This window comes from Siphateles boraxobius, unplaced genomic scaffold (assembly GCF_051911475.1).
Source record: "Siphateles boraxobius isolate OS27281-9 unplaced genomic scaffold, OSU_SipBor_1 32, whole genome shotgun sequence".
In the NCBI taxonomy this organism is placed as follows: domain Eukaryota; kingdom Metazoa; phylum Chordata; class Actinopteri; order Cypriniformes; family Leuciscidae; genus Siphateles; species Siphateles boraxobius.
Genome location: NW_027508942.1, coordinates 3,235,001 through 3,259,227, shown reverse-complemented (window position 1 = coordinate 3,259,227; position 24,227 = coordinate 3,235,001). Strand labels below are relative to the sequence as shown.

The 24,227-nt window shown below is 38.6% G+C and overlaps 1 protein-coding gene and 1 long non-coding RNA gene across 5 annotated transcripts in view; both read left to right on the top strand.

Annotated features, from left to right (window-relative positions):
* The first annotated feature begins 443 nt into the window (after nt 1-443).
* Nucleotides 444-23,784, top strand: LOC143700949 (uncharacterized). Its single transcript, XR_013189687.1, has 3 exons — nt 444-519; nt 617-655; nt 23,661-23,784. It is a non-coding gene; the product is annotated as an uncharacterized LOC143700949 (long non-coding RNA).
* Nucleotides 23,785-24,131: 347 nt separating this feature from the next.
* Nucleotides 24,132-24,227, top strand: part of tmem91 (transmembrane protein 91) — a 36,208-nt gene continuing 36,112 nt past the window's right edge. For 3 of the 4 annotated variants that reach the window (XM_077194548.1, XM_077194547.1, XM_077194546.1), the window contains exon 1: nt 24,156-24,227. This exon is cut by the window's right edge. The gene's annotated coding sequence lies outside the window, so the exon portion shown is untranslated. The other variant, XM_077194549.1, reaches the window with a different exon arrangement.

The window sequence follows — 24,227 nt, the reverse complement described above, 5'->3', positions numbered from 1 at the left end:
CCTGAGCATAGCCTGTTAATAACACAAAGCCACCACCTACACTGGAAGAACTGGAGTGTCATCCAGAGCTTTTATTATCTATTTGCTTGTAATATCTTTATGCTTGTGTGGTAAGATTACATAAGTCTCGAGGGGCTTTATACTCCTGAATACAGTGTTCAAAGAACCATGGACTAAATAAACTTCACGGTGCACTATAATAGTCACAGCTGGGTACTCATTTATAGAGCGAAAGTATCTGCACTTGTATAACAAAGGCAGATGTCCTCAGCGCATGGTGCGATTGTTATGCGCAATTATGCGTTATTTTTTATCAAGTGTGTAATAAATATCGATTATAATTGTTTAAATATTTTTTAAATAAACAAATCACCACTCTTAAGTACCGTACCGGTACTACTTTCATGTTTCTTGTATGATTACTCCGCGATCTCGCTCTCGTTGTCATACAAACTGGAGTTTAAGTAACTAGCGCTTTTCTTGCGTTTGAAACGATGCGGCTTCAACGAGAGAAGTAACGTAAGTGAAATAAGGCAAAAAATTGCTATTAAAAATGGCCTCGGACATTTTATTTTAATTAAACTCCATATTTTAATTACTTTCTTTCCCCGTTTAGACAAGCAAACGAAAACACTTCTCAGAAGAACACAAACCGGTAAGAGACACTACAAAATGATGTGTGAGAGAAACTTTAGAAAAAGAGAACACAGCTGAATTGCAGGTTAACATATAACATAGGCCTAAGTAGCCTACTTTGTTTCTTAAAGTCTAAATGAAACGGAAGTTGCGAATGCGATTGTCTTTTCTTGTTGTAACAATTATTATTAATAATATTATATATTATACACATCAGGTTACCGTAAGTTAGCTAACGTTAGTGTCACGTAAGCTATAGCTGCAATTAACCTATTATCTTCCAATAAACATTAACTCAAACTGGCTACATAAAATACAACTATTGACTAGATTCACGAGAGGTCGGCTAATGTGTTTAAAACTAAAAAAATACATTGATTTCATTAATTTACCAGCGAGCGTACTTCGGAAACACTGAAAATGAATGGGGTTCAAGGCTCGATCGCCCCCCGGTGACCGGTCCTAGTATAGCTCATAAACCCCGCCTCCCCATGTTATTCAATGGGACGTGAGACCAACTAAACAATCAAATTACACTTCACATATCTTTTTTCCAAAGATAGTTTCTGTCATTTACTGTAGTTTTCATCACGCTGATGTAAATTCAAGTGTTTGTTTTTAAAATAAGTTTAAGTAAAATAAGTTATTTGATGCTATAAAAACGGAGCTGTGGCATACATGATGGACAGCTGTGATTGACAGGTTCTCTGAGCAAAGTAGTCACTGAAGCAACAACGGACTTTTTTTCGGGATCTTTGGAGGACTGGGGAGATTGGAGTTTTAAATTTAATATCTAAATTTCTATAATTAATTATAGATTATATGCTTACGATTAATTCAGCGAGAGTGAGGGCGGGACCAGAGCGGGACGTTGATTTCGCGGCTTTATTTCCTGCCCACTACTGCGCATGTCTGGTCCCGAAATCGCAACTGCGCAGACTCAAGACCCAAGATGTCAGCGCCATATCAGGACAATGGCGGCTTCACTTCTCGCCAATGGAAGAGAACGAAGGAGCGTCGTCCATCTTTTTTTTTACAGTCTATGATCCGAAAACTGCTTCTCGAACAAGAAAACTGTAGGGCGGGACTTGATTTTAGAAATCGGGAATTGATTGGATCATTGTGGTTTGCTATTGCTATGATCTCATGTGAGTGACAGGTTGTTTAGCCCTCACGTCATTAAACAATTAATCAGAGAAAAGGACATGTATTGCCTACTACTGCAAGTGAAAGGGTAAGTTATTTTGATTAAAGATTACAAGGATTATATAATAAAAATAAATAAATAAATATAAAAAAATAATGCACAGGTAAATCATTTATAATAAATACAGTACTGCCATATTGTCAATTTTGATTTCATGGTGACAAATTTATTATGCCACTCTTTGGAATACTTGATTCTGATTGGTCAAAGGCATCATGTGGATTTGCTTATTGAATTATATTATCTTGTTTCATACAAAAGTGTGGAGCAAAAAGAAGAAAAAATATTTCTCTCGCAAAAGCATTGCATTTTCCCCAAAGATAATTTCCAGACGCGCGTGAAAAATATAGATCTTCATATCAGGCCTGCCGTCAAGGGGGGCTATGATGATTTCAAGACACACCCCCCACCCCACGAATACAATTTCAACCCTCAACCCCCCTGAGAATTATAAAAGTGTCCTGGCGCCGGGACTGATTCATATACATGCATAGAACAAACCAATGTTCATCCCTGCCTGTGAGAGGTGTGTTTGATGTAGGACTGGTGCTGTTGTGATGGGGCTTTGTATTGAATGGTTATTGTGTGAAGGTAGAACTCATTTGATGCCTCATTGGAACCCCATTATGATGGAGAGAATAGAGTGCTTTGGAAAACTCAAACAGAGAGAGCATGCCCCCTTCAGAAACAAACCAAACCTCATATCCACAGGCACACCTGAATGCTTTTCAGCTTTTTTTAGTCTCTCTCTCACACTTTTCTAACCTCATCCCTTTATTTCCCATACCTCGTTTTTTTTGTTGCCTTGTTGAGTTCCACTCCACTGCCAGCCATAATCTGCTTCATTCTCTCTTGATTCTCTTCTGTGTTTTTTCTTCTGTCTGTCTCTCCCCCTGTTTTTCCCTTCCTTTTCCACAGACACACTGTTAGTCTAGAGATGAGTTGGCCATTATTAGAGATGGCATTTTGGCCCATCAGCTCCTGACAGGCCCGCTTGACGTGACAAGGCGGTGTACGTGCACCTCAAAACAAATAAATGTGTAATCAGCCTCCAACAGATGGGCTTTTCCGATGTCTCTAAAGGAAAAAAATAGAGAGAGAAAAAATGATTGGAGTAGAAAAATGGTATGGTAGAAATGAAAGGCTGTTCTGTCTCTTTATCTCTTCCTCCCTCTTCATGTGTGAATTGAAAAAAGGAAACCTGTCAGCTGAATATGAGGGTAATCCATATTTTAGTGTGTAAAATGAATAGCTGAAGGATAGATTACTGGTGTACATGACCAAATGCTTCATAAAGTCTAATTATCGGACATGTGCACATTACATGACCTCAGATGAAACTCTATATCGACAGCATGAGGACTGATTTCAGAGGCCTGTCCATTCAAGCTGAAAAAAAACAAACAAATCTGATGTGGCATGTCTACTAAAATTAGGCACATTATATTTAAAGCCATTTAACATCGCACTTCATCAAGTCCTCATGTGAGCAGTGTTATTTTAGAATTATTTATAAAGTTCCCACAGAAACACTCCAAAATCTTGTAGAAAGTCTTTCCAGAAGAGTGTGTAATAGCTGCAAAGGGGGGATAACTCTGTTTTAATGTCTATGTATTTATAATACAATGTCATTACTTTGTTGGTGCAAAGGTCAGGTGTCCCGATACTTTTCTCCATATAGTGTATTTTGAATTTATTTCCATATTAGTTTTAGTAATTTTATTACTTCAACTTATTTCTGGTAGTCGCCAGCTTAAGTTTTACACCAAAATTTATATTATATTTCAGCTTTATTTCAATTACCTACTGATTTTTAATAGTTTTAGCTAACCAAAACAACACTGGCCCTCACACGAGCTGTCACACACACACACACACACACACACACACACACACACACACACACACACACACACACACACACACACACACACACACACACACACACACACACACACACACACACACACACACACACCCAGACGGCCCCTCCTTGCACCAGATCCCTGTCCCTGAAGTCATAAATGTTGAATGTTCATCTTTAAAGTATTAAAGGCCATGTGCTGAGTAATTACCACAGAAGATATTAGCTTTATAAGATGGACACTTGGGAGATCTTTCTGTAAACAAGCACATTTCATAATGCATTCTGCACAGGGCACACATGAATCGGGGCTGGTATGAGTAACAAAAACACACTGACTGACTGCAAACGATGCCATTACTACATTTTATAACGCTTTTCATTTTCCTTTTAAGAGCGTTTAATCAGTGCTTGTGCCTCGGTGAACAAATTCAGTGAACCTAATTAAAAAATGAAATCATCTTGTTTGTTTAACATGATGAACATGAAATGATTGCAGTCAGTAATTGTGGCAACACAAACCCTATGATAAAACTATGATAAACCAAAATACACAGCACTGTAACATAGCAGTTGAGGAGACTGCTCTGTTTAGAAGAATTTATATATATTACATAAGTATAAATTTGTATTAGAAGGAAAGGTTTTAATGTAATTATCAAATTCTGTTGACATTTTTCTTTTAACCAGTTAGCTAAATGTCTATAATTTACAATAGAATATTTTCAAACAAAAATTTTCTATATACTTGTAATTAAATAATAATAATAAAAAAATATAAATAATAACAAATATTTTTATTTTGGCTAAATTCCATTCGATAATTACTTTTTTGAAAATAATATGTATTTCATTTGATTGACTTGTAGTCTAATGGTTAGATACTTATTGTAGTATTTTGTATTTTATATGTTATTAATATCAAGAAAAAAGAATGCTTCAAGAACCAGTCTGTCACAGTCTTCGTCTGCACCTGTCTGTCATAGTCTGCACTACACTCCCCAGAATCCTCCTTGTCTCCACACCTGTACTCACTCCCTCACTTACCAGCCTGTTCATTGTTATCTTCATCCGTGTCACCTGTCTTCACCTTGTTATGTTTGATTTGTGCTTGTATTTAGTTTGCTTCTGTTCAGTCTGTCCTTGTCAGTCCTTGTAGATGTTACTATTTGTTTTCCACCGGTGTGTATCTCCTGCCTGTTTGTACCCTGAGTATTATTATAAGTAAAAGTTTTTTGCTCTTGAAAATTCGACTTCTCGTCTTCCTCTGCATACACCCTCCTCGTGACAGAAGGACCGACCAAACAACGGGACAAGATGGGCATACTCATCACCTCTGCCGATTCCACCAACGGTCTTCTGACCTCTTTCCAGGACGGCCGTCACATAGAGGAATATGTCGCAGAGTTCCTGGAGCTCTCGGATGGGGTAAGCTGGGCAGATGACGTCCAAAAGACTGTGTTTTGGTATGGTTTGGACGATCATCTGCATCAGCAAGCTCCAGCAGCAGCGATCCCAGGGACATTCGGTCATTATCTGGACTACGTTCTGTTGTTGAGCGGCTCAGCCTACACTGTGGGTGAAGCTGATTGTAACTTCACCGCTCAACCACTATCACCAGCCTCCGTCCCCACCCGTCCTGAGTCTCGTCCCCCCGAGACTTTCCAGCCTAAGCCTACCGCGTCGCCCCGAGCCCGGAAGAAGGTTTCAGATAGTATGGACCTGGAGGCTAAAATGGCGGATCCTGTACTTGCATCCGTCCGATCTGCACTGAAATCAGCTTCCCTTCTCCGGTCCTCAGTGCCAGGTTTTACTTGAACCTTCTGCCCAGAGCCTTCACCGCTGACGCCGTCCAGCCCAGAGCCCTCGCCGCTGACGCCGTCCAGCCCAGAGCCCTCGCCGCTGACGCCGTCCAGCCCAGAGCCCTCGCCGCTGACGCCGTCCAGCCCAGAGCCCTCGCCGCTGACGCCGTCCAGCCCAGAGCCCTCGCCGCTGGTCCCGTCCAGCCCAGAGCCTTCACCGCTGGTCCGTCCTTCTTCACCGCTGGTTCAGGCCAGCCCAGAGACTTCTTCACCGCTGGTTCAGGCCAGCCCAGAGACTTCACCGCTGGTTCCGGCCATCCCAGAGACCTTTGCACCGCTGGTTCCGGCCAGCCCAGAGACTCCTTCACCTCGCCGCTGGTCCCGTCCAGCCCAGAGCCTTCACCGCTGGTCCCGTCCTTCTTCACCGCTGGTTCAGGCCAGCCCAGAGACTTCTTCACCGCTGGTTCAGGCCAGCCCAGAGACTTCACCGCTGGTTCCGGCCATCCCAGAGACCTTTGCACCGCTGGTTCCGGCCAGCCCAGAGACTCCTTCACCGCTGGTCCCGTCCAACCCAGAGACTCCTTCACCGCTGGTCCCGTCCAACCCAGAGACTCCTTCACCGCTGGTCCCGTCCAACCCAGAGACTCCTTCACCGCTGGTCCCGTCCAACCCAGAGACTCCTTCACCGCTGGTCCCGTCCAACCCAGAGACTCCTTCACCGCTGGTCCCGTCCAGCCCAGAGCCTTCACCGCTGGTCCCGTCCAGCCCAGAGCCTTCACCGCTGGTCCCGTCCAGCCCAGAGCCTTCACCGCTGGGCTGGTCCCGTCCGCTGGTCCCGTCCTTCACCGCTGGTTCAGGCCAGCCCAGAGACCTTTGCACTGCTGGTTCAGGCCAGCCCAGAGACCTTTGCACCGCTGGTTCCGGCCAGCCCAGAGACCTTTGCACCGCTGGTTCCGGCCAGCCCAGAGACCTTTGCACTGCTGGTTCCGGCCAGCCCAGAGACCTTTGCACCGCTGGTTCAGGCCAGCCCAGAGACCTTTGCACTGCTGGTTCCGGCCAGCCCAGAGACCTTTGCACTGCTGGTTCCGGCCAGCCCAGAGACTCCTTCACAGCTAATTCCATCCAGCCCAGAACATTGTGCTGACCCAGTCACTCCCCCCATTAAGTTTTTTTTTGTGGGGGGCATAGCCCCAGGGCCCACGGCCACCAGAAGGGTCTCCTTGTCTCCACACCTGTACTCACTCCCTCACTTACAAGCCTGTTCATCGTTATCTTCATCCGTGTCACCTGTCTTCACCTTATGTTTGATTTGTGCTTGTATTTAGTTTGCTTCTGTTCAGTCGGTGCTTTTAGATGTTATCTTGTTGATGTTACGATTTGGATTCACCGGTGTGTAGATCCGGCCTGTTTGTACCCTGCGTATTATAAGTAAAAGTTTTTTGTTCTTGGAAATTCGACTTCTCGTCTTCCTCTGCACACACCCTCCTCGTGACACAGTCATTTTTAAATCTTCAATTCAACACATTATTCTGTTGTCAGTTTGGTAGGATGAAATTGCATTTAGATTATGAGATGTAAATTTCAATAAATAGCATCTCTATATTTACTGTGTTCTTTTTTTACTTCATGCCTGTACTGTGGCATTTCTCATTTGTAGGCATATATATAAATAACTTAACACGTCATTATAAACAAATGAACCTTGCCACATGTTTGTTTGTTTTTTAATGACTGTTGACTTAATATGTGTTTACGGTATTGGTTCAAGCCATAATTATGGGCTTAGACACCTACCCCAAAAAACGCCCTATAATTTGCACTGTATGTATAGATATTAATCATCTCATCGGTATGACACACACACACACACACACACACACACACGCACTCTCAGCATGCATGAGTCCATGAGGCTCACAAAATAGGGCAAAAGAGACAGTGAGTGCCATTTAAAAATATCTTCCCATCATTTCCCCTCTTCTTCTTCTCTCCACTCTCCCTGTTTTTCTCTTTATCTCCTGCTCCGCTCTTCATACCCTCCTGTCCCTCTCTCTGTTCCTCTGGAGTAATGAATAATAGAGGGATGCTTGTCTTCTCTCCCTCCTCCGGTTAATCAGGCCTCGCCTGGCTGCCCTCTCTGTCCCCTCCTTTCCTCTCTCGCAACCGTTCTTTAATAAATCATTCAGAGTTTCAGGACGACAGCAGCCGCAAGTGGAGGAGTACACCACTAAAGACCTCCACATCCACAAATATCCTCTTCCTGTGTCTCCATTTTCTTCTATGTTTCTCATGAGACACATTTCCATCTATTACTCTCACTCACCTGCTCCTACGCCATCCACGCTTCCCTTTTTACATCAGTCTCTCTCTTGCTCTCTCTTTATAGTCCATCCTGCTTTTCTCCCATGTAACATTTCAGTAATAGCGTCAGCCTAAAACACATTCCCAGGTGCATTTATACAGGAAATGAGATTGCACAGCGATGATATGCATTTACACAGAAACTGGTTGATTCCAAGAGCACTGATAAACAGTCCAACAGTATTTGAGGCTGTCTCCATTTGACACGACAAAAAAACGTTGCAAATCTATGGCCACGTTCACACAGCAGCAGAATACAGTTGTCAGTCCTGTATTTGAGTCCCTAATGTGGTTACATTCACACACAGTTCAGCAGAGCCGGACAGTAACAGAGTACATTTACTTGAGTACAGTACTTAAGTAAAATTTTGAGGGATCTGTACTTTACTCGAGTATCATTTTTGGGGAGTACTCATGACTTTACTCAAGTACATTTGAGAGGCAAATATTTTACTCTTTACTCCGCTACATTTCTATCCATAACCGTGAGTAACCGTTACTACTTCTAAAAAAAAAAAAGGAAAAAAGAAAAATCTCAGAAAGCCCTTAATTTGTTGTTTCCCCCTCAAACGTGATTGGATTGTGCAGGCGCCACTGATTGGGACAGTCTATCAGCAATCCCCTTCAGCTTTCCGCCAAAGTCAACTCCATGGTCAGATTTAGATAAGAGACAAAACAATGGATGAAGACGCAGCAGGTCCATCCCGGGAATGGGCCAACCCGTGGCCCCACCTCGCCAGACTATTTCAATTTTCTGAAATTTCTTAAATGTTGAATAAAGCAACATGGTAAAAAGATTTTTCATAACTCCATGTAGGACGTTTCTGTACATAAATGTAAGCACCACCGTGGCAGTAGTAATGCAATATTTAGAAAATGTACTCTTAAACTTGTACTTTTAAAAACAAGTACTTCAGTACATTTACTTAAGTAGACATCTGACTGTAGTACTTTTACTTGTACTTGAGTAAAATTTAGCAAGGGGTATCTGTACTTTTACTCAAGTAATAAAGCTGTGTACTCTGTCCGCCTCTGCAGTTCAGTTATTTATGGGAGTGACAACCTAATTCTATAACTGAACTCACACCTGTATAATTTCAGGACTCACAACCACATTCTTAGAAAACCTGCGCTGTGTAAACAACAGAACCGGACTGGACAACTAGTTTTCTGTCATTGCTGAGAGAGCCGCTCTGCACAAACACGTCTACCGAGTCACGTGTGCTTTCGGAAAGATTCAGAGATATTCAGTGTGTCATCTGAAGGTTTTATGTACCCATCGGTTTTGTGTTGTGTGACTCAAATGCTCCGCTCTCCACCCAGAAAAGCTGTTGTCAGTTAATGAAGATTTGACGGATGAACTCATGGCTCGAGTCTTAGACTTTTGTCGTATCAAAAGCGATAAGACTTTTCAGTTTTATGGATGTCGCCATCTTTAATATTACTTTGATCACTGTCGCGATGGTTACTGGTTAGAGAATATGTACTTGACTCCCGTTGCACATTCATACAGACAGTATTCGAGGCGCTAGTGTAAGTTGTAGAGTGAACGGGACATTTCGAGACTGACACCTGTAAGTAAATGTGGTTGTCAATCCCAAAAACTGACAGTGTAAATGTAGCCTATGTGTTCTTTAAGTAATAAGTAATGTGTCATAAGTAATGTGAGCGCTTACAGTTTGTCAGAAATAGAATGAGGCATCTGTCATACTGTCGGGAATTTGTCATGTTGTATCGCTACATCCGGTGTAGACAGCATCACTGATTATAATAGTTATTTGCTTTTGTCACGTCGTGTCACACGTGTCTGGTGTAGACACAGGCTGCATTGGAAATAGCATAGTTACCTACTATTCGAAGTACCAACTCAAGAGAGTATTCGATTTCAGACGCAGCCATTATGTTACTGGTGGGGTCCTAATGAGTGAGTCAATGAATTATTGATTAGCTAAATTATATGTTTGCAAGAAAGTTTCATCCTTGTCCAGTGTCTGCGCTACTTCTCTCTAAGAAGTTATTACCAATAAAAATGTCTTCGTACTCATGTAAACTAGAGTTGCGTGAATCCCCTCACACAATTTAGACATATATAGTTGTTGCTCTAGTAGTTTGTTGTCGGTTCTGTCTCATCCGGGGTTTTTTTAACTAAAAAATCGGGTTGGGGAAGTGTAAAAAACTAATTTGTTAAAAAAAAACAGTAAGGCACTCATGTAAGCTGTGCAAAAAAAAAATCTTACAGTACAGACTTTAAGAGTACAGAATGCATGTATTATGCTGCTGATGAAATTTATGTTATGCACATTGTATGAATAACCTAGCCTACACTTAAGTATACTTTCGGAGTAGTTGAATCATTCATTTTACTGATTCGTCTGATTCATTCTTTCGACTAGCTGAATTAAAAATAGCACACTACTCGTACTGATTCTGGTAACTGGCAATATTGTGTCTAAAATGTAAGTTAACTCAACTTCACTCTGTACTGTTGTGTTAAAGCAAAATCACACTGAAACTAGTGCTTAAACTAGTGACTATAGATTTCCATTACACGAGAGTAGATGTTAAAACTTCATGCTGATTTGTACTCGGCTTTCGCCAAGATAATCACCAACTAAGACGTAGCTTTACAGTAACCTATGCTTCTCCATCCATTTACGCTTCTTTCCATCTGGTGACGTGAATCTTCTGTCTGGTGTTAATACAGTGTATTGCGCGTCAGCACACACAACGGCTGCAACCACAGTGCTGTCCCCCATAACAACCCTCTGGATTGAGCGGAGTAGGGAACATCTCTAGGGTCTTCAAGTGGGCACCTTCCGTCCTCAGTGTTTCGTCGACTAGCCCACGACACCTCAAGAGGGCTCGACAGTGACTCTGGCATAGAAATAAAAATGAAAATATAATTGTTAAAGGAATTAGAAATGAATGTATAAATATTGTATTTTTTTTATATTTTGTATTTTTATTTTTAAGTATTGTATACATTAATATAAAGAATAATAATTAAATATGATTTATCAATTAAAGTCCCCCTGTTCTGAAAATCAGGTTTTTAATGTTTTTTATATGTCTATGTGGTGTTTTTAATATGCTTTAAGGCAAACCATGTGCAAATTCATAAGTCAACAGCATTGCTGAGTATTTTCTCTTTAAAACTGCGGTGAACCAAAGACAGTCTCAAAAACATAGTTTGAAATCACTGGTGTTTCTGACCTCACAAACTACCTTGTAACCAATCAGTTCAACGTGTGATCTCACTTTCATATTCATTAAACCGCATATACTAAATATGGCAAGAGTGTATAGTTATTCATGCTATTTTAAGGCATGAAGAATTTTATTTTCAAGGAAAAACGTTTAAATATGTAATTTTGGTGATCAAAGATGAGTTTTAAGGGTAAAAACTATTGACTACAGGGGGACTTTAATAGCTGGCATATTTTAGTTCTGCTTTTAAGTGTCATTGCATTCTTCCACAGATTTTGGAGCAGACACAGAGCCACCTCAGAGTAGCCTCATCTTTGTAAAGACACCTTAGGAGACTAGATGTAGTGGTAAGAAAACAGACTTATTCTCTCTGATCCAACATGAAGGGCAAAAATCAGACTCCACCTCCGGGAGAGACATCATTCTGCTCTCACTCACTCTTTAATCACTCTTCTGGTCATTAAGTCCAACGCTGTCTCTCTGATTCCCTCTATATAGTGCCTTGATTTATGCCACCATTCTGTCTTACTTTTCCTGCCTTTCTGTATGTCTCTTTTTCTTTATTATTTCGCTCTGTCTGCCTGTCTCTCTTCTCCTCTCCAGGGTCAGGTTCTGTGACAATTACTTTTAATCTGCCTCCATTACCAAATCTCCCTTCCATTCCTTGGTTCACAGTATTAATCACTTTAATTGCCACAGAGTCTCAGACACACAGCTTTCACCCTCTTCTGAAAGGTGTTCCCATTGTGAGTCTAATCCCCTTAAATGGCCACTTTGGCATTTATTTCATTATTTCTCATCTTCTTCACAGTCATCAGAATCCCACTAAACCTCACGAAATCCCTTGAATGTGTGAATTTGGAAGGGAAGGATAATAGCACATACTGAGAACTCTTTTTGCGTGTGTTTGTGAGGTAGACGGTAATAAAGACACACATTGTACTCTGTGTGGGTGTGTGTTTGGGAGGCGAGGATAAGAAAGCCTCATGAGTTAGTCTCAAATGCATATTGTGTGTGATAGAGCAGGTTTAAAGTGAGCTACAGTCTCACCTTGTGTTATTATGTTCTTGTCGGATGTTGTTAATGATTGTTAAAAGGCTAGCTGACCCAAAAAATAAAACTTATTTTACTCAACCTTGTGAAATAAAGTGCACTTAATTGTAGTTAATGTGAAATTCAAATCTTAAATATTTTTAAAGATTTAATATAATATATTTTTTTTTTAAAAACTCTATTTGCAGATATTAATGAAACAAAAAGCAACTTCAGTATACTTAATGAGAGTACACTTTCATGACAGTTTCTTTACACACTTAATGTCAACTTTAAAGGTTTACTTTGAAGTACATTAAACCATTATGCCAATATTAAACCAATTTTAACCAGATTAAAACAATATTTGTCATACTTTAAGCCTTGTAGTGAATGTTTTATGAGCAGATAATCTCTCTCTCTCTCTCTTTTAGTAATGAGAAAGAACAATATTTATAGCCACGCAGAGCCAAAGCACAACCAAAGCAATGTTCTTCTGCAAAATGCACGCAATTTAGTTTTTTTAACTGCTAGAGGGCCAAAAGTTACATTTGTGTACCTTTAATTATAGTGTGTGTTATTCAAAATTACTTTAAGGTTAATATATTTGAAATGTACACGTGTATAACCAATTTCAAATATTTATAAATACATGACATAAAAAGTTCAATAGAAATGACATATAGTTGATCATAAACGCTTGTTGGTGCATTTGGCAGGACATAGGCTATGTATACTGTGTATTATATATTTACATCTAAAGTCAAAAAAGCACTCTAAAGTTCAGCTAATTGCACTTAATGTAAACTATAACTAATATTTTTCATGTAACTGCAATAAATATTCAGTTCGCTCTTAAGTATGCTTTTCTTAAATATGCAATTTCCGTAATAAGTATTTTTTCTAAGTATGCGGAAGTGTACTTTTTCACAAGAGCACCTTCATGTTGTTTCAAATTTGTATGACATGCTTTCTTCTGCTGGATACAAAAGGAGAATTTTTTTGACAGTATTTTGGCAAGATTGATTAATAAATAGTTTGTTTGATTCAGACCTTTCAATGAGTCAGTTGATCCACAGTAGTTCTCAAAATCAGTCTAAATGATTGATTCACTAATGTGCTTCTCAAAGTCACTGACTCAGTAATCTGATTACGGTGGTTAGCGCACAAGTCGTACGAACCAAATTGATGTTACTTTTATGGTGCTTTTTTGTCCTGGTTGAGGCTTGAAAACTAGTCCCTTATTTATTGTTATTGCACACAAAAGAATGACCAGTCTCGTTTTCAAAATGTGTTGTTTTATGTCCCACTGAAGTCATAATTCGGGTTTGGAACAACATGTGGGTGAATAAATGAAGACATTATCATTATTAATATTAGTATTAGCTGAATGAATCCATTAAGCTGTCGTTCTCTCCTGGTTCTTAATGAGGTGGCTCACCGAGGCTAATAAAAAAATGTAAATAGGAAAAACTGCTGTGCTAAGTAAAAGTGTTCAGTCTTCGAGGAGGAGAGTCGGATCCACACTAATAGCAGTATTGTCTCCTAAAGCATGTTACCTCGCCAGCATTTCTCAGCGATGTTTCATTTGCTCTCATCTGTTGTAATGCGATTAGGTCAGCGTGAGAAACTCGCTGTGCGTCTGACTCATGGCCAAATGTGTTTGTGCAAGAGAATTCTCAGAACAAAATGAAGTTATTGAACATCTGAGAATGTCTATAAACACTCAAATAAATCATTTTGATCTAACATGTTTGCTTATTACAAAATTTCCAAACTTTTCATAATTTACTATGATTCTAAATAGCAGAAGACAGCAATAAATAAGAATGAGGAAGCGTTTTCAGTCCAAACCTGTGCCCGTAGTGAATGTGTTTGTGTGCGAAGAACTGCAGACCAAGAGCTAAATAAATAATCATTAGCAGCCTCACTTTAATTTAGGCTACAGCTCTTGAGAGGGCTAAAAGCACTCATGACTCAGTCGCCACAGGCTGCTCTCTTTGTTTCACTGAAATCTTTTCTTCTTTCACTGTTTCTCTGACTACATTGCTTCTTATCCCTCCATTTGACCCTTTATTTATTAGTGTCATTCATTCTCATCTGCCTTCTTTTTCTCATTTGGGTTCAAAGTAAATACATTGACGTTTTCTCTCTCAAATGCTTCGAGCCCTTTCAGTTTTAAACTTTTCTTCCTTTCAGTCTCGTTTCATTCCACCCCACATTCTTACAAGTTGGAGAGAGGGTGGCAGTCTTTGAAAACAATCGTTTTTTGCAATTCTGTTTGATGCTAATGGTGCAAATATTATACACTTTAGCTTATGATATGAATGAATCACAGCTCATCGGAGAGATGCTGTTTTAACTGCAGCGAGAGGATTTTTGCAGAGCAATAAATAAAATGGGTTATTAAATCCCAGAGACTTAAATTGAAGGAACCAAGCCATATCTACAACTGGTTTTACTTATTGTAGAAAAAGTAATTCGTATGACTAGATTAAAATCTAATCTAATCAAGTCAAGTCACTTTTATTTATATAAGCAGCTTTACAGTGATAAAAGGAAAATAATGCAACAAAGATTGTTTTGGTTGTACAACAGCTCTAGAAGAAAGTCATTGTCCAGTTTAAGTAAGTTTAGCGTTGATTCCTTTCCGTTAAAAGTCGGTACAAATCCAACAATAGTTATTATACCACAGCAAAAACAATGGAAAAATACTGCTTTACAAAATCGCCCTGTCACTTTAAAAACCTTGAAATGGAGACATTCTCTGACAAACATCCCTTCAAACCACACAACCATAAGATTAAACAACAATAGTAAGATAATAAGTCATATAAAATATACAAGCAGAAAGTATAAATGAATACTAAGACAATACTTTGAAAATTGAAAACCTTAAATCCTTCACAATGCATTAAACAGTTGTAATCAAAGTCCTTGTCTGAGCAATGCTACCCTCATTCAGGGTATCACTGTTTATTTGTATATGTCAAAAATTGTTTTTCATTTGTGTCATTTTTTTATTTCTCCAAAGGATTTTTAGGAGAAATATTTGATACAGTTCGTATTTATCATACAGTATGTGTCTCCTGATCTATGAAAGTCATAAATCTCTCCAGTGGAAGCTCCATAAATGGATTGTGTGAGCTGAAGCCTGTCTAAATATTGACCGTCACAATGCCTTAATTGCAAATTTCATGGATGAGGCACCTAACAAATGTGAGCATGACTGGAGTGTTCCTGATTATGGAGGACAGAAATGTGCTTTCGATTCTGCCCTCATTTTGCATGAGTATTTGTGTGAGACATTTGTTGATGGAAGTCAGCTTGATCCCTCAAAACGAGTCTTGCTCTTGAACGACATGATCCGAGCTTCACAGAGGGGGGTAAAGCACGGGAGAGAATAGGATAGATTGAAATGTTGAGAGGGATTGAACAATTTGGATAGGCAGTGGGATTTTAGTGGGATTTCCTTTTTTTTCATCCCATCCCTCCATTCTGATTATCCTTTCAACCAATTTTTCACCCCCCCCCCCCCTCCTCTTTTAGAGATAAATAATTCATGGCTCCTGAGGCACAGAACAGTGCTGGAACATTCTAGGAAAGATAAGGGATTCTGATGACTGCTGATACTTGGCATGTAATGCCACGCGTAACAGAAAATTGCACAACGACAGCATCTCTTCCACAGTGATGTACAGCCTGCAGCCACGGCACAGCTCAGCCCCCTCAAAAGCACACTTACACACACTCTTTGTCAGCATTTAAGCTTGGTTTTAGCTACAAGAGAAAGACTGAACTGCTCTTGTCTCAGCTCAAAGTCACCGACAAGTCTGTCCACAGGCCTACATCACTTGATTCACTTTGAAAGTGAAGATTAAAGCACAAGCCAACCCGGAAACTTCAAAATAGAGCCGTCGGGTTACTGAAACAAAAGCTACTCTGACAATGTGCTGCTATTATGGTTTTCAGCACAGCAGATGCTCACAGACGCACGCCCTGATTTTGCTGAGTTAGATGCGTTCCTTGGTCAACATATTTTGTTAATCCTGGAACAATATTCCTGTCCGAAAATGTATTCCTAACCATATCACTACCTTCTAAACCTAACCCTAAGTTATGCCTAAAATCAGAGGAAGGTGAATAACAATCATTTAGATGCACATAACCCTGGTTGTAAGTTTATACTTGACATAAACTGTAAACTTGTTCATCAGATCTGAATGTTGATCCAGGATCAAAAAAGATATTGATCCAGTAACATGTTGCACAAATTAGGTTCTTCCTCACACCACTGTTAGCGGCTGAAATTATCATTCATAATATCTTTAAATAAAGCCTTGCTTATTCAAGGATGCTATTAGCGTCAGTGATGCTCATTTTTTGTACTATTAATTTATAAAAAAAATGCATTAAAATTAATTGAATGTGTACAGTTACAGAATTGAATGCACACTTTTTTAAGATGTCTGATATTATAATGATGCAAAAAGCCTCATTAAAAGAATGTAAGATGTGGTCAGTAAGATTTACTGATTTATTTATTAATTGATTGAAAATAAACTTTTAAAGAAAACAATTAATTGATCAAAAACATGCTGCGGTTTCTACAGAAAATATCAAGAAGCAAAGCTATTTTCAACATTGATGATAATCAGAACTGTTTATTGAGCAGCAAATCATATTAGAATGATTTCTGAAGGATCATGTGACACTGAAGACTGGAGTAATGATGCTGAAAAGGCTGTTGTCTTTCCTTTAGACAAATAGGTGGGAAAACCTCAACACCCATAATGCACTGGGCAAATACTCTTAGCAAACTTTTCATCATAATGGTGTGGACTTGTTTTGTTCCCGGGTGCAAGAATTCAAAGAGTAAACGTTTAGAGGGAGTTACTTTCAGTTTCTAGTGAAGGATGCAGTGTGTTGTACGCAGTAGCAGTGATGCATTTTGCGTCATCCGGGAGACTCTTGGTGACAAATAAATGGGAATTTCTTGGTCCAGGTAACACAGAGATTGAGTAAACATTGTTCTTTTACACATACTACTGACATTGTAACAATACAAAGCAGGATGAAAATCCGCGAAGTTCCTGTTTAAAGGGATAGTTCACCCAAAAATGAAAATTCTGTCAGTATTTACTCACCCTCATGTTGTTCCAACCCCGTAAGACCATCGTTCATCTTCGGAACACGAATTAAGATATTTTTGATGAAATCTGAGAGCTGGATCACTCCTCCATAGGCTTCTTGAGGGATTGAAACTTGTTCCCTGAAAAGTTATTAAAGACATCGTTAAAATAGTCCAAGTGACTACAGTGGCTCAATCTTAAGTTTATCAAATGACGATAATACTTTTTGTGCGCAAAAACAAACAAAAATAACGACTTTATTTCATTTGTTCATTTCCTTCTCTGTTGGCCTCTAGTCAGAGCTACGTCACACGTAGGCTCACTATTGGCCGACGCTGGTCATGTGTGTGATGTGTGTGACGTACAACACAGAAGCTCTACGCTTTTACACTAGTGAACTGACTCGAGGCCCACAGAGAAGGAAATGAACAATTGAAATAAAGTCTTTATTTTTGTTTGTTTTTGCGCACAAAAAGTATTCTCGTCGTTTGATAAACTTAAGATTGAGCCACTGTAGTCACTTGGACTATTTTAACGATGTCTTTAATAACTTTTTCGGGGAACAAGTTTCAATCCCTTAGAAGCCTATGGAGGAGTGATCCAGCTCTCAGATTTAATCCAAAATATCTTCATTTGTGTTCCGAAGATGAACAAAGCTCTTACTGGGTAACTTGGAACAACATGAGGGTGAGTAAATAATGACTGAATTTTCATTTTTGGGTGAACTATCCCTTTAAGGTGTGGAAGTCATCAGGTGTGTAGGGCTCTCAAGATCAGATTCTCTCCCTCCAGCTGTGCTTTGCCATTTAGTTGCTCTAGCTGTGAGAGAATTACACATGTTAGACTGTGGATGGAGGATGTGTTGAGTAAGTTGTTTCAGCTGCTGATTCAGTAATGAGCTTGGTGAGGTTGGACGGTCTTTGTGCTGCTGAGGTCGCTGTTTGTGTGTGTGTGTGGGTTTAACGCTAGACAACAGGGTCAGGAAATCAGAGGGAAAGCAGCTGGATTGGGCTCAGCTTCCTTAAGAGGATTGTAATGTGACAAGTCATTAACTGGAGCTACTCTGAGCCGCAGCATGTGCTGACTAAGAGACTGTACTCTTAACAAGCAATGATGAGCTGGTACAGAGCAACTGTATGCTGTCAAATTCATTTGAAATACTAAACCTCATTTGAGAGGTTAATTGAGGTGAATGGTCCGGTATTAGCAGGCCCACAACTCCACAGCAAGATTTTTTTTTAATGTATGCCAAGACTTTATGCCAATAATGTATATTTTGGCTTATTTGGTCAGGCTTTCAGTTGTCAATACAGCCCCCCTCAGAGTTTTTATTTTATTTTTTATCATTGTATGTTGCTGGCTTGCTGTACTGTTGTTCACAAGTAGGTGTTCATAAGTCGAAATGAGATTATGTTATAATTATGAGATACATTTGAAATTATGACAAATTATAAGATAAAAAGTGGAAATTAAGACAGTCAAAAGAAACATGAAAAGAACAATGAAAAGAATATGTAAAGTCATAATTATGACAGAAATTCAAAATTATGTAGTAGGTCAAATTTTTAGATACAAAGTCATATGAGATATAAAGACAAAATTGTGATATAAAAAGCCATAATTATTAAAAAAACTCACACTTATTTCATAATTGACTGTCATAATTTTGGCCTTTTCTACTTTGTCATTATTTTGAATTTCTTTGATATGAACTTAATGAACTTGAACATAATCATGAACTTTAACTTAATCTCAGAAGTATGATTTTTACTTTTAATACTATAATTTTTACTTTATGTCAGTTTAGATATACAATCTAAATACAAAATACAAAACATGATTTTATTTTTTCTCAAGTTGTAGAAATGGGCTTTCAAATGATCCTGCTGCTTGATGCCATAACTATCATACCTGGCCATAACTTTAGAAAATCTGATCACAAATGAGATGTACAGTATGCATGCGTTGATATAATTTTCAAAAAATGTTTCTAAACATTTATTAGAGCATGCTCTAATAGATCACAGCAGTGCATAATTCATCATATCATCAACAAGATTAACGATTATCAATTTATGAATCCAGCTCAACATACCAACAATATAAGATATCTGGTTGTCAATACATCATTGCAGTTTATTGGCATAAATTGTAACTTTTCTCGACTTGACAAGATGCTGGACACACTCAAATCTCATCACGATGGCCACTGTCGCTCATGTCTCTTGTTATCATCAGCTGTCGTTGAAAATGAATGATGTATAGTTGCTTTGGCCGAAGTTGTCAAGAGGGCTTTCAGTGGCAAAAGGGCAGTAAGTGATTTCTGAGCTCCAAAACACACTTGTAGCCAATCAGCAGTAAGGGGTGTGTGAATTTGGGGGCGGAGCCATCAAGATTGTGATCCTTCTAGGGGCATGTTTGTTTTGGTGATTTCAGATATAAACAGTTTATTTTACACATTTGACCATGTTTAAATCAATTTTTAATGCAGAGTTTTGTCTAAATAGTGCAGAAAATGTAGAAAAAGGGACATTAATGTGGCAGTATAAAGAGAATAGTTTGCGTTTTTCTCCATTCTCTGGCTCTTGATGCACATAATTGATTTAATTATATTTAAGTGTATTGATCATATTAATATTTCATTGTCTATCTGTGTATGCATTCCAAGCATTCACAAATGTTCACACACATTCACAGTTTTTCATATGCACATTATTGCCTTGTTTTAGGCTTGTGCGTGTCCAAATGTAATGAGCAGGAGTGGAGCTGAGCGCTGAGCTCATTTGTCTGGGTGTTGTCAGGTGCGTGAGCTCTCTCTGCTGTCACTGGGGATTATTTCAGGCTGTCTGCTCTCTGTGTGCCCCAATAAACAGCATGTGCACTCACATATGCCAATGCCATACATTTCAATATAAGCTGGCTGTGCGTGTATGTGTGTGCGCGCGATCTTTTGCTTTTGAGAGTGAGGTCAATTAATTTGAACCTCTCTATTTCCCATGATCCTCCTGCATATAAAAACATCACATACTTCCCATGTGGATTACTGCTTTAATCACCTGAATAAATGGCCTTGACCTCTTCAGATGGGTGTGTGTGTGTGTGTGTGTGTGTGTGAGGGGTCAGCGTGCCTCTGCATACGTCATGACAATGACCTTCTGCTTCAGGATGGATTACAGTTCGTGTGCTCTTTGCACTTTGCTGCTTTGCATGATGGGAATCCTGGACTCGGAGTACCATTCTAGGTTTACTAGACTGGTTGATTTAAGCACTTGCCAAGCTACAAGCTACTCGTATTTTAAAGTAACTAATCTACAGTTAGGCTTTTTTGAAAATGTAGTTTCATTATTATTCATTGGACCTAGGATTTTATATTTAAGATTTAAGATATTTTAGTGAGTGTTTAAATCTTTAGATACTGTAGGTGTTCATATGAAGCCTATTTCCACCACATAAGAGGAAAAAGTGGTTGGCAAATTACACACTAAGTCGTAATTATGAGAAGTCAAAATTAGATAAAGTCATATTTATGAGATACATTTGAATTTATGACGTAAAAAGTCAAAATTATAAAGATAAAAAGAGGAAATTAAGACAGTCAAAAGAAAGATGAAAAGAATAATTAAAAGTCATAATTTTGACATACAAATGTGAAATTATGAGATATATCATTATTCATATATCATATATATTATTATCCTATTCATCTTTCTTTTGACTGTCTTAATTTCCACTTTTTTAAAGTAACTTTAACTTTTATATATATATATATATATATATATATATATATATATATAAAATGTTATTAAATAAATTAGCAGTATAAACCACAACCAAAATTTTTCTGGTACCAAAAAATAATGAGGATTTTTGAATGAATGAATGAACAAATTAATCTCAATTTGGTTGACAGTATTAAACATTATCAATTTGTATGAAATACAACAACAAAAATTTGAATACACCCTACAACCCCTTCTACCTTTAATAAATAAAGTTAAAGTTGTATTTAGGAATAAAAATGCTTTAGGAATTAAAATAACATGCAGGGATTTGAATCAGTGAATTTTATTATTATTGATTCAGTTCACTTTGAGAGAGATTTTGATTATTATTGGCTGTAAAATGCATGTATAATGCATTGCAACATCAAAAACAGCAATGTAGCATTTTTACTCACTAACTTGCTACTCTTTTCACTATTTGGTAGCATTGATTGGTTAGCATTGATACTTTTACTGAAAATTGTAATTAAGTTGGTAGCATTAATAATTTAAGTCAATTGCCTATCATAAAAAACTTACATTAGATTGCTTGTGTACGTGATACACATCACATCTTTGGCTGCCAGTGTGTGTTTCTATGTCGTTCCCTTGCTCTATTTGGTTTCCCCCAGTGATCTGCACCTCTTCATCCGTCTGCCCTCGTCCCCCTGATGAGTGTGTGTGAGGTAAATGGTGTGCGTGTTTGTTGTCAGCAAGGGTGCAGCAAGCAAGAGGAAAGGCTATTGATCCATGCTGACCATACACTCAACCAAACAGCTGTCGTCCTGACAGCGCAAGACAAATGAAGCATCAGATTCACCATGTTGACTGACCGATTCCCATCCACAACAGCAGAGAGAGAGAGAGAGAGAGAGAGAGAGAGAGAGAGAGAGAGAGAGAGAGAGAGAGAGAGAGAGAGAGAGAGAGAGAGAGAGAGAGAGAGAGAGAGAGAGAGAGAGAGAGAGAGAGAGAGAGAGAGAGAGAGAGAGAGAGAGAGAGAGAGAGAGAGAGAGCACACCTCATGAACAGACCACATAAGCCTAGAGGATTGTTATTGATTACTAATGTCCATCCCTGCACTCGGCTTTATCCCAGTCGGGTTCTCCTGAGGTCCATCGTATTAATATTAAAATCCAGGATAGAACAGAATGTTTTTCTCCTGCTGCTTTCTCTATATTGAACAGAAATCTTCATTGTTTGCACAAAACAGTGTCTAGAAGTGGGTCAGATGGGTGAAAACAACATGAAGAGCTTACTGCCATGGATTGAACAATTCTGGCTGGTTTTTCGATTTGAATATGAATAATAACACAGTACAGCACTGTTCACTTAAAGCCTACATCAAATCCAAATTGACCCTGTTTACTTACCTAAGGTTTTGACTTTGTACACTAGAAATTGATTGCATTGTAAAAAGTGAGCGTACCAAAATGGTGCTAAAACTGAATTTGAATTTGCTAAAGCAATGCCTTAATATCTGTTGGCTATTGGTTTATATTATTCAAAAGCCAATTGCTATGTTTCTATCCACCTATTTTTATGAGATATTGCATTAAAAAACGCTGTATGAAAGCGACAAGATGTTCCTAAAATAAAATAAAGAAAAGCCTAAAGATCTGTTGGCTATTGGTTTATATTATTCAAAAGCCAGTAGCTATGTTCCTATCCACCTATTTTTATGAGATATCTAATTAAAAAACGCTGGATGAAAGTGGCAAGATGTGCATAATGAAAAAAAAAATTATGCATATAAAACATATTTGCTCAATCAAGGCAGATCAGTTTTTTTTTTCCAATGAGAAGTCATGCGCATAGACTCTGATGGAAACACATTTACCGAATACATCAAATAGAGCCTGAGTATCATTTAGGGAATTTGTGTATCGACTTTAGTTTGTTAGTTTCATTTGATTCAGTTCTGATTTATTATGTTATGTTTCTGCTGTAGTCCATTTTGCTTACATAAGAAGGAAACTCTAGGCTCATTGTGGAATGGACAGAGCAGTGTTGCAGACTTATCTTTTTGAACTAGTCATAAAAAGAATTGGATCATAAGATTAGTTTGGGATTTGGCTGCATTGGTCACACTGTGGAAAACACATACTGTAGAGTAGGTACTGCATTTGGTTTGAAACTTACTTTGTGACCTTTTAAAACGGATGTTTTATGAGTACTATGAATTCAGAAATACTTCTTGTCTCATATACTGTGTTTAGCCTACTAGATAAGTATTATATTATATTGTATTATATTATATTATTTAAATAATTCCATATAAAAAGAACCGGCTCATAAGAGCCATTTCTTATCAGACTACACTGGTGGTGTTGTATGTTTGATTTTATGTGATCGCAATTAAACAGAAAATCTGTATTTTTACCCAACCCTATTATTTATATCAAAGTACAGTACCGTTCAAAAGTTTTTGTTTTTGAAAGCAGACCCTGATGTTCACCAAGGCTGCATTTATTAGATCAGAAATACAATAACAACAGAAATATTTGTAAAATATTATTACAATTTAAAATAACGTTTTCTATTTTAATGTATTTTAAAATGTGATGCAAAGCTGAATTTTCATCAGCCACCATTACTCCACTGTTCAGTGTCACATGATCCTTCAGAAATCATTCTAATATGCTGTTTTGGTTTTTTCAGGACTCTTTAAATAGACAGTTCAAAAGAACAGCTTTTATTTGAAATGGACTGCATCCTTGAGGACACTTTTTACACTCTAAATCAATTCCTGATGGATTAAATCAAGGACCACCCAACATGCATCTACGCCACAACATGTAAGTAAGATGGTTTCGTGTTGAATTTAAACTGTGACTTTCTTTGATTATTATCTTGGCTCTCTGTAGGACTGTCCACTCTGTGGCCGTATAAAGAGTGAGAACAATGTTTCACAAAACAACCTCATGCCAACATTCCCACTGTTCTGAAGCACCATCAGGGAGAGGAAAAAAGTGCAAAGAAAGGTAGAGAGAGAGAGAGAGGAGGCTTGAGTCATACTGATGTGTTTACAGTAGCAGAGATGCACTACACGCAAACACGCCACCAAACACCGTCAGGCTCTAGGACCCTGCGATACACTGATGCCAGAGCCAAGGAGAGAGGGGGAAAGTGGGGGGGTGGAGTGGAGGAGGGAAAGAGAGATGTGGAGAGAAAAGAGGAGAGGAAGATGCAAAGAGCCGCTTCGCTGCTGTAGTTTGGAAGTCTCGC